This window comes from Stegodyphus dumicola, chromosome X2 (assembly GCF_044657685.1).
Source record: "Stegodyphus dumicola isolate Sdum_Otavi_A_Nest chromosome X2, ASM4465768v1".
Lineage (NCBI taxonomy): Eukaryota > Metazoa > Arthropoda > Arachnida > Araneae > Eresidae > Stegodyphus > Stegodyphus dumicola.
The window spans coordinates 130,588,798-130,600,984 of NC_140781.1; the positions used below are offsets into that span (position 1 = coordinate 130,588,798).

General features: G+C 32.6%; 1 protein-coding gene across 2 annotated transcripts in view; it reads left to right on the forward strand.

Moving 5' to 3' along the window:
- Positions 1-2,525: 2,525 nt before the first annotated feature.
- LOC118188269 (uncharacterized) overlaps positions 2,526-12,187 on the forward strand; it is a 282,549-nt gene continuing 272,887 nt past the window's right edge. For both annotated transcript variants that reach the window (XM_085809316.1, XM_085809319.1), the window contains exon 1: positions 2,526-2,732. The gene's annotated coding sequence lies outside the window, so the exon portion shown is untranslated. The remainder of the gene's footprint in view (positions 2,733-12,187) is intronic.

The following is a 12,187-nucleotide window of genomic DNA, read 5'->3' on the forward strand; positions in this document are numbered from 1 at the left end:
GTAATGTCTGCGCACAAAGTCCTTCTTGATGAATCAAGTAATGGTAAATAAGTACTTTGTAATTAATTTTTTCCTGCAAAATAGAAACAAAACCTTTTCTCACTCAGATCATACTTTTTGCCCTTATCTGTTGAAAGCGAAACAATTTTATCGAATGGAATATGTTTCTCCATACATTCAGAGACAGCGTTTGCAATATCATCGCCTCGTGTTTGACCTTTCAGTAGGAATAATCCTAAAAGTTCTTTAAGAACATAGCTGGAATAAATCGAACGAAAAGTGAAACGTGCTATGTTATTTACGTCACACGATTTGTCAACAGCTTTTGATAAAGCTAAAACCAGTTTAAGACCTTCGATTTATTGATTAGTTGTGTTCGACATTTTAATTGTTCTGCCTTTTAATGTTTTAGCAAACAGTGGTAACTCTATTTTTTTAAGAATTTTTGCGTTGTTCTTAAAATTTCGAAATAGCTCTTCGGGTGCATTTATAAAACAACTGTTAATGTATTCACCCCCTGTGTATGGTTTGCCTCTCTTGGTAGTCTTTTGACAAACAATAAAGCTCACATTATTAACATTGTTGGAAGATTGCATTCAATAATTAAATACATATTTTTTCTTGATTCTTCTGAAGTTTCTCAGTTGCTTTTTTTCTTTCATCACCGTGGCATATTTATTGCCTGTTATACGCTCAGTTGCAAAATGTTCCTCCAATGTTGCATTCTTGTCATGCCCCAATTTTTCCTGACAAATGAGACTGGTCGGAAGGCCATTTGAGTTTGTATAAATGCGAACGATTCGGTTCATTCAACTTTAAATTCATGGTTTCCATCTTCCGTTGTTCTTTGCTTCTTTGCAGATATGTCAAATAGGTGGCCCCTAAAACCATGTTTCGTTTTGCAACAATTAAAGCAGCAACATAAAGTTATAACAGCTCATTAAATTGATGCCAAAAATATTTATAAGATCTGCAGCTGATTAAAAGATACAAGTAGTAGCTTAATTCGCAGAGTGGATACTTTCGTCGCTAGCGTGGAACTTTTAGGCACACAGGTGCTGGCCACTGTACACACTGATGGACAAACTGTGACTTGTGCGTTAGCCACGTATGCCTCCTCTGTGCCGCATACCCTAGGCCCGCTTGTGCCACGTCAACTTGACCGACAGTCCCGCTCACATGCAACTGATCGAAATCAATTCGTGGCAGAGCTGTACTCAAGTGGCTAAAGAGTCATATGAGGCTCGCGAGTAGCGGTTTGCCGACCACTGTGCTCGGAGGTAGATGGAATGAGTTCATGGTAAGAAAATGTTTAACCATTTTAATCAACATTTTAAAATCTTTATTACTTTATTTGAAACGTTTCTTTCTAGTATAAGCAGACTTTTATGTTCTTGAAATAATATAAATAATTTGACGCGGGTCTTAAAAGATCTAGTTGTAGCTCTTGGATAATTGTGAATGTTAACATTTGGCTTGTACTGATATGAAGTTTGGCCACTTTTAATCCATAGATATAAAAATTTTTCTTATGGTTTCTACTCAAATATCTATCGATTTTGCTTTTACGTAAAAAAAATGCTCCCTGTGTGTATCTAAGGTCATCCTTCCACGTTTCTGTTTTTTTATTTACCGTAATAAGAGCCCGTTAAGTAAATGAAATGTATAGTACTTTTATAGGATTTATGATGTGCCCAGTGGAAACCACAGATACATTGTAATTCAACCAGGAATGCTATAAGATTTTCTTCTTGATAAGATGAAGTGTCGGTCAAGTGACTTGATAATAAATAAAACTGACTTTCTTTATAACAAATCCATCGGGTCTTAAAGAAAAAGAGCGTTACAACGAAGGTGTAACAAGAACGGATTTAATATAGTTTCATCAGATGGTGACTTTTTGCACTTATCTTTGTAATGGAATGCTCGCTATAATGAGCAATCCTTACGACAAACAACGACCGTAATAAGGTAGTTTAATCTTTTCCTTTTAATGGATTTAATTTTAAAACATATAACTAAGTTTTTATTCTCCATAGATTCAACACTAATCATAAGTATTATTCTCAGCAATTTCCTTCTCACAGAGGAAGTAGTTAAATCTTGCTATCCCTGCGCAATTAATAATCTATTGGAACTTTATAAAAAGCTGTTTAAAAATAATCATATTTTAAAAAAAAGAACTGAAAAAGAAAAAGACAAAACGTCCTAGACTCTTCACTTGTTGCTTTGTTTACATTCTTTTTTTTTCTCCCTTTTTTAGGAATTAACTTTGTGCAAATCTGGAGTTGTTAGTGAACTAGACTGAATGATCCGAATTAGATGTCTCAAGCCCGCTTAAAGATTTACTAACGGTTTTGTAACTGTTATTCTCTCCCCCTTGTTTACGTATTACCCTCCTCTCTCTCTCCCTCTCCCACTGCAAAGAAGTCGTTGCCAGTGCAGTTGGCGACGTTATTTTAGTCTGCCGATGAGAGGTTAACAGTTGCCAAATGTGAGGGTGTTCTCTTCGTCTTCCTTTCTCGTGAGCCCAGGCCTTGGTTTCGAGCCATGGTACCTTTCCAAAGTTTGTTGCGACACGCACCTACGACTTTCTCCTGGTATTACCCTCTAGATACGAAAGTGTCATCTCCGATGTTGACAGAAATAAGAACGAAAGCCTGCAACCCCTTCATAAACCGCATTTTAAAGATACCGATTTACGTGTCCTCTCAATTCGTTCAATAACAAAGGTTAGTTTGGAAATTTGCAATTTGTAATGAAACATCAACAAAACTGAGATATCATATCGTTATTATACTTCCTAATTGTTGTTTAATATTCCCTTTCATTTTACATGTTTTATTTTTAATACTAGGCGTTAACTTGGTTGATGAATTAATTTAGATAAAGTACTCAAGAATATCTGTTTAAGGAAGTGGGATATCTTTATAGAGAGCTTACCAAACGCAATCATTTCGTACTTGGGAAAAGTCAAGGAAGCCCCACGCAACAAGCCCTGTCAAAAAGGGAACAGATACAAGTGTTCCGAGGCTAAGACCCTGGCAGTTTTGAAAAGATAAATTGAAGGATGAAACAAAGAGAAAATTTTAAGACAAACAGCGGGGAAAAAATTGCAGTCTTTCAGGAATGCAAATCAAATCTTTAATCAAAAATTTAATTTTTAATATTTTTATGTAATTTGTTAAAAAGTTATATTGAAGAATTCAGTCAGAATATTTAACGTTTTATTTAAAATAATATTTTTTCCTCCTGAAAGAATGAAATCTATAGCCCCCTAATTGTATTCACAATCTATGTTAATCTGAGGTTTTTACTCTTTGCTTAATTTAAAATTCCATATCGACGTGTTTATCTTTCAATTATATTCAACCTCTTTTTAAATGCATTTAAACTTTTCATGCTTTCTTCAAATATTCCGCTGTATTTTATGCCAAATTTCATTGGGAAGTAAGGATCTTAAATGGATGTTTTTAAACACAAATTTTTAAAAGAAAGGAGCGATATTTTTCAAGATTATATGATTCTGAGAGATAAAATATTTCTTTCGAAAACGTAAATCATCGAGTCTTTAAAAAAAAAAATGCAATGTTTATTTAATTATTCTGTTACTTTTTAAGCTCTGTTTTTCCTGAAGTTCCACTGCTTCGTCTATTCCACTAGAATATGCAAATGATGTAAATTTTAAGTACGAGTTATAATCCAAGTTTTGGTAGAGTTTAGTTTGGTGATGCCTGACTTTAATGATATTGCTCCCAACTGGTGAGTTTGTTTGCGAATAAAAATTAAGTAAGTTTTATGGAACAGAGGAGCCGGTTTTTAGACTTTAAATTTAACCTTTGAATTGTAAATACTTTGAAGCATCATTTTTGTCCATCTCATAAGCGGAGGTGAAATTTATTTGTTGTTTCAAGTCGGTGACTTCAAATGGAAGTTCAAATAAATCCTTTAGTTCAGAGTTTCTTAAACTATGGGTTGCGACCCCAAATGGAGTAGCAAATCGAAATTTTGTGGTCGCGAAAATTCAATTCGATAGGTGAATTTAAAGAAATTGCATTCATAAGACTTTTATAGAATTACATTAATTGGCATTAATGAGATTAGACTTTTAAAGACATTATATTAATTTATATTATTGGGATTAATTACATGTTGTATAAAGTGCAAAAGGAATTTGTAAAGCCCTCTAGCGATTCAAACTTAAAACTTGAGGTTTCACAATAATCCTTCATGAATTCTGGATCGGAGTTAAAACTAAATTTCTCACTATTTCTGAAATGGCATTAAATGCTCTTCTCTCATTCAGCACCACATACTTTTATAAAACTACGTTTTCAGCTTTAACGTTAATTAAAACCAAATGTCGTCAACGTTGAAACTTATCGAAGATGCTTTATGTCCAGCAGTGGCAAATATTGCATTAGCGTTTAATTTATTATGCAGCAGAAAACAAGCACATCTGCCTCATTATAATTTTCTTCAATTTTTGTTTGCTTAAAATAAACTACTTCTAAATAAACTTAAAACTACTTCTTTTTATATGTATATTGTTTACTAAAGAAGTAAACTATTTAGGGGAGGATATTTATTTTTATATCTTTATTTTATATTTAATATCTGAGATCGAGAAAAAAATCTCAGTAGTAAAAAGGGGTCGAGATTGAAAAAAGTTTAAGAAGCCCCGCTTTAGTTAATAAATCATCTTTGAAGTTTTTGATGTATAATCATTTTGAAAATTACATTTATACACAATTATTCCTACCAAACAGAAGTTATAGAACTCTATCAAGAAAGGATTCAGGCATTGTTAACAACTATACATGGAAAATACAATTTTCAGATCTTTGTCTAAATTTGGCAGCTTTGTAAGTTAGGACCAGTTATTTTTCCATAAACTATGATAATGAAAATTTACTATTTCTATTACTAGCTTTCTCAAGCATTCAGGTTGAATACAGTCTTGCGATACTTCTGGTAATGATAGGACCTTTTCCATGTGATTTATAGCTTTTGTTAAATTGCTTTAGACTTCTCTGCAAATGAACGCTTATTTATAATAGGCTTTTAGAGTAAATTATATCTTTTTCCTTCTTTAATTGCTATTACTTTAGAAACTACTTAGTGAGCATTTAACTTCAATCGTATCAGGCAAAGGAAAACAATCAGGGTTAATGATAGTCAGTTTCCCATCTCTTAATATCGGATATGCTATTCATTTAAATCTGCTCTAGCTGTCTAATGTTTATCTGTAGTTTGAAACTTTGGAACTTAGCATTTCGATCTGCATTTTTAGCAAATGAATCTCTTGAAATAATCCTGAAATAAAAAAGATTAAAAAGCAGTGTTGTTTCATCATTGTAAGATAAACAGAATAGAGAAATTTAGAAATTTTAATAAATTCGAAAGCAACTCCGAAGTATAATTTCTTGAAAGAAATTTTATACATGATAGTCAGATTTTAAGCGATGATAAAATAGTCTTGACGTACATCCGTAAGCTGCAAGAAACTTTTGTAAATTCTGTAATTTATTTAAATGGTAAATTTGTCCGAAAGAGAAACTTGTATTTTATTTTGAAAATGAAAAAAGCTTTTATAATTATTTTCCTCCTTTTGATGCAAATTAAAATATTAACTAATTTTTACACATCATCCAACAAATGCTGTATTCCGGAATCTTTAACAAAACCTTGTTTCTTAAAGACTTTTTTTAGGAAAACTGCGCTCATTAGTGAGTACAACAAGCATTTTTATTAATAAAATCATTACAGAATCACTAGAAAAACAACTATCAAAATCTTTTGCAGTTAACTTTCAATAGCTGCATCTTTAATAAAATTACGTTAACATTAGAGATATTAATAATTTCTAGCGTGAATTTCGTTTTTATTAAAAGATTTACATGAAAATGCTATTATGTTTCGCAACACAGAAATTTAAATAATTATTGAAAATCGCGGAGAGAAATCTAAATATATATACAAGGTGATTCTAATTTGTTTTTACAAATTAAGAGGGCTGATAGTACTTATCCAGATGAGCAATAATTACCATAGAACATAGGGTCGCATTAGTGAATAAACGAGACCAAAAGTTGCACAATCAGTTTAGTGAAAAATCAGAGAGTGCACAAAACGGATAAAACCGAAAACTTGGTTTTCGAGTGTTGGCAAACACTCAAATGCACATCTTTGGTTGGCAAGGTCTCAACTTCGCAAACGATTGCAACAAGTTAATTATCTAAATTATTAGGGAGAATTATCTATTAGGGGGAAACTGCTACCTTGATTTCAAGTATCAAGGTCAGCAGTATTTTTTGCCCTTCGCCATCTTCTATCCTGTCCTGAACTTACTATGCTGCGCTCATTCTACTTGAAACGCCCTTCTATGGGACACGAAGTTCTGACAGCCGGAACACACCATGAGCTTTTCGTGCTAATCTCGGCATGCAGCGGAAGTTGTAGTTAGCTGATAATATTCAGCCCTTGATTAGATAATTAACTTGTTGCAATCGTTTGCGAGGTTGATACCCTACCAACCAAAGATGTGCATTTAAGTGCTTGCCATCAAAGTCTGAGCTCGAATTAACACTCGAACACCACGTTTTTGGTTTTGTACACTCTCGGAGTTTTTCACTGAATTGTTTGTGCAACTTTTGGCCTCGTTCATTCGCTTTCCCAACACTGTTGTAAGTTCGGGTTGGAATTCTAATATTCCTCTTTTCTGCCTCTCAGAGTAGAATGCGACCATATGTTCTATCATAATTATTGCTCATCTGGGTGAGTACTATCACCCCTCTTAATTTGTAAAAACAATTTAGAATCACCCGGTCACCACATTAGAATATACATACCAATTCCATTTAAAACGTTAGTTAGATTACTAAAACAAGTGTGCAAAAATATTGGGTGAAAAATGTGATATATGCGAACATTACATTTCAAACGTACGAAGTGAAATTTTTACATACGAAGAAGATTTAAAAGGAAACTCGTCACAAAAAATTATCTAGCTTAAGAAACATTATAAAGAAGCTAAGTTTTAAATGTAAATAAAAAAAATGTTAGAAATTTAAATACAATTTTTATACTTCAGACTTTCTTGTATATAGAAATATAAATCTACGTAATAAAACTTATGCTTAAGGAAAGAAAATAACGTGAGCAAAGACTTAGCACAAGGTAATTAATTAGAATTACTTTGCTGTAACTCATTCCAAAAAAAAACAATTTTTAAAATTTTTCTATAAATTCATTCTCATACTACGTCACTTTTTCTATTCATCATTGTCTTAAAAAATTTACTTTTCTAAACACACTTAAATCAAAGTAGGAATTTCATTGAATAAAACAGAGAACACTTACTACGTACTTAATTGCTACGGATTCAAAGCTTTTACGACATATTATATTCTTTATAAAGTAATAGTGCGTAACTTTTTTGAAGAGAATTTAAAAATGCAGTAATTTACATTTTTAAACTCCCTTAAAAAAGGGAATGTCTGTGAATAAAAATACTAAATAATTAAATTCATATGAACAATTCAGATGTTATGAACTCATTAAGATAATGCACTTTAATATATTCTGTATTTAGTAGAAATATTATTAGACGGTTGGAATTATTTTGTCATTTAAAATTTTTATTTGTCACTTTCTTGTTTTAGAGGAGAATAAATGTCCCTCTAGAATGCCGACTTTTTCTATTACTGGTTAAATAATTACTCAATAAATAAAGCTTCATTGTTTGCTGGAATTAGATCTTGCAGGCTACGCAGTACGTTGCCAGAGTTTTACGTCAGTATAACAAGACATTTTGTCTGGTAGGAAGTTCCCACGAGGACACTGTGTTTTCGAACTTTGAATATAAATGGAAAATTGAAGTTATCTGTATACATATACGGAGGAGCTTACCAACAATAAATATAGCATCGTAAAGTTCTTAAACAACGTTGAATAATCTCACATACTTGACTCTTTTATTCTTGTTTGCAAACTTCGTGTTAATGAATGAATTAATCTTCTCATTATGTAAATACATACTCTCCATTTTGTATTGTCAGCATATTACAGAAAAGGTAGGTAAAAAATAAATGATCCCATTGACTGCATTTAATAACAGATTTATAAAATTAAAGGCGGTGGTCTCTGAAACCGCAGTGCAGTAAGAATATTATTATTCTGAATACGGCAAATAAGGATAAAAATATTTCAGCTTAATTTCATTGACATTATGTCATGTATGGTATATTATATTCCTGGTTTTGGCGAGAAAAAACGCCGCGCTTTTGGCACTATAATCTTTGTACCAGAACATTGCTATGCGTTTGAAGAAGTCGCTCGGAAATCACGAGTATGTTTTAAAAAAATAAATATCATACTTCCTCGCGTATTTCCAGCCCTAGCTTTTTAGTTTTAGGTTATGAAACCTTAAGAAATATTCGAATAATTTTCCCTTTCTTTTATTAACATATTTTTCCCCTCTTAGAACTAGTTTGATGGTATACTATATTCCATTGATTATTTTTATTCAGTGAATTCAATTTGTATTTGCATTTTTATCTTATTTGGTGTCTTCCATTTTATTTTCCTTTCATTTATTATTTGAAACATATTTTGATCAGATTCTACGTTAAGCCACCCGGACGTGGCAGGTATTCTCAACGCTTAAGAAACTTTCCAAACTCACCTTATTTCCACTATTTACGTTCCAGTTCATTGTAGCTTTATCTACTGCTGATGTGTTCGATCTTTCGAAATTCAGGTCTTTTGTTTTCCACCCTTCTCCTTCGTTTCTCGGATCTCCCTCTTAGGAACTGCGGTCAAGACTCATTCTTGTGAAGTGGCACTGGGGCTTTACAATGTCACGTCACACAGAGCTCGACTTGTCCCGCTCAGTTACAGTTAGATATTGTAATGTTAATAATATAGGGTGCGTCTATACACAGTTTAAACTGTCACAGAAAATTTAATTCACAACCGATAAGGTTAAATTTCTGGGAAAAGTAGGGCTACAGTCCAATATGAAAAATAAGTATACTCTCTGGCCAAACTGAATGTTCCAAATGGTGTTTAAGTAAATGTTCAAAATGGTCTTCAGCATAGATACACTTCTAAGTACGAGTCACGATTGATTCCGTACTTCACACCAAAGTGCCCAATGGGATTTATGCGCACACCACTTGAATCTCATCCCAAAGTGTGTTAAGGTTACGTGGTCTATGATGGTACACTTCATCTTTGACTATGCCTCATAAAATAATCAAGCGGCGTAAGGTCTGAAGAGCACGCAGGAAACTCGATTGGTCTCCTACGTTCTGTCCACTGGCCTGGTGCATTTTGATATTATAGGAAGTACACTTATTTTTGAAACCTTACCATTCCGAGAAATTTAACCTTGTAGTATAAGGTATTTCTCCCGCCTTTCTAGCGTGCCTTCGTGGTGTGGTGAGCACACTGAGCCGATATTTCAGAGGTCCGTGGTTCGATTCCCAGCGAAGGCGATTGCTATTTTTTCATCTTTCCTGCTTCCAATTAATCTAATGTCTCTGCAATGGCGCCCGAACTAAAAGGGTGTTGGATGATGATTCTTCTCCCCCAGGATTTGGCGATTGGAACCCCAGTCGCCCTTTAAAAGGGGGAGTATATAAGGTATTTCTCCCGCCTTCCTAGCATGCCTTCGTGATGTAGTGGTCAGCATACTGAGCCAGTATTTCGGACGTCCGTGGTTCGAATCCCGGCGAAGGCGACTGCTAATTCTTCATCTTTCCTGCTTCCAGTTAACCTAGTGTCCAATTAACCAGTAGGTTGGAAAATAAATTTTCCATGAGAGTTCAAAGTGTGCATACAATTTTTTGACGCACTCTGTACGATGTATTCTTATTGGAATGCAGGTTTCTCTTAAAGAAATAATATTCTAATAGATACCTATAGTTTATACATGCTACTTTTCATTGGTTTATGTCCTTACTGTAACCGCGTATTTTGAAAATTAAATTACGTGCATAATTTTTCCCTCTCGATTTTCGGACGATAATATTAGTTAATAAAAGGAGGAAATTCCGCAAGAAAATACAGTAAATAAATAAAATATTTTCCTCCTTAAAAGGGAGATTAACGCTTTTTATAATTAATTCCTTCTAAACAATAAAACTTATTATTAAGATACCTCAAAAATTGTTTAAAGAAACTTTTCCTCATCTTTAAATAATAATAATAAATTAAATTGAGAAGTAATTTTGATTGTTTCTAAGTTCAATGATGAAAATGTAAGTGCTGAAATGCGTATTTTATCAAACTCATTAATGCCTAAAATATTTATTTGGCTACTTATAACTTGCCTTTAGACATCTTCAAGTGGACAATCAGTCCCAGGCTTCTTTCAAATAGCATGCTTTTTCCTAACGAGCCAGCACGAACTCTTTTGAAAAAGGGTATCCTTTTCCAAGGTAAATGAGTATAAAGGAGAACATTATAAGTTCAGTAATAATTGGCTTACATATTGTGATTCCTTACGATCTTCTAATGATATGATCTTATAATGATCATATATTTTTAACTCATACGGAAGGAGTCAGATTCCCTCTTCTCATTTTATTAATCACTACTCTGTATTGAAACACGAAATAAAAATCCAACTTCTTCGATGCGTAGGATTTGAAAAAACATTCAAAAGCTATATATAAAATGGAATAATGCTTTAATTGCTTATTTTGTGTTACTTGTCTCCATCTGATCTTGCAAAATTAGATTCGTAAAAAATCAGTAAATTATATATTTTTTTATGTTTTTCATGACTTATATAATTAAATCCAGTTAAAAAAACTACCTGAAATTCATAATATTTTATTTAAAATTCAGAATATAATGATATCGCTCGAATTTTGAAATCTTCTCGCATAGAAAACACATGATAATTTTGTTGCGAAATACATATCATAGGGAAATAATCTAATTGTCAAATACCGATTGCTATAAGATTATCTAACAGGGCTCGCATGTTTTTCAACATATTGTACACATGCAGACTAATACGTTTAAAGTGTTTGAATGAAAATGAATTGCTTATAATTTAAAATTTACTACTACGAACAGAGGCTTAAGAATCAAACATTTTAGATTAATTTTATATGTTACTTGCTTTTTTCTGGGGGGGGGGCAGGGTCTTTACTTGCATCTTAAAGTTTTCTCACTTTAAGATTCACATTCTTTTGCGCAAAATAACATGCTTTCTATGTAAAAAGATTTTTAATGGTTATCCCAAGTCCTCACAGTGGATATGATTAAGCATATCATTAAGAAGATTGCATATCATTAAGAATATTATTTCTGTATACATCTTTATATTATAAAAAGGGTATGCCGGTTTATTATTAGATATATAATTACACAGTCACAGATTATTTCATATAAACCAAAGCTCTCCCTGAGTGAAGTTTATTTGAACTTTTAACTCATTTATTGCTTTTTAAAGAAACTATATGATCTAAGTTTATCGTAATCTTCTTTTATGAATACCAGTTCTTAGTAGCATTATTAAAATATAGCTGTCTTCAGCAGTTTCCTCCCTGTAGCTTTTGGGTAAAAGCGTTCATTGAAATAGAGTATTATTTTCTGCAGCCTACTTGGCTCGCGATATGAGAATCTGACATACTTTGTTGTTACACTAAGAGATATTTTAAGGATAAACAGTAACGTTAGGAAGACTACCTTTAATGAGGTTTCTTTCCTGCATATTGGCACAGAGGGATATTTTTCTGCATACTCACATCGAAGGTTCCCCCCCCCCTGCATGTTGATACAAAAGAGATTGATCCAGAGCCTTTATAAGTGTTGAAAGACGCATTTTGTTAGCAGGTACATTACGGCTCCATATTAAAATTTAACATGCATAAAATTTCTACATGTATCATTTGCATATGTTTGTCTATATTAAAATGGATAGATATGCAAATAGGTAAAAAATGCCTAGTTAAATTGTTATTATAGGCTGAAGAGCAAAAATTGCGCAAATATATAATTATCTGCATCATTAGCGTTATGTAAGAATTATACGAGTACGGCTTAATTTTGAAGTAATGCGGTTTTCAGCGATTTATTATAAACATTTCATTTTAGAATGAAAAGGGGAACTGACCATATTAAAAGGGAGAGTTAAGGGATTATTACAAATTAAAGTTAGAATTTTCAT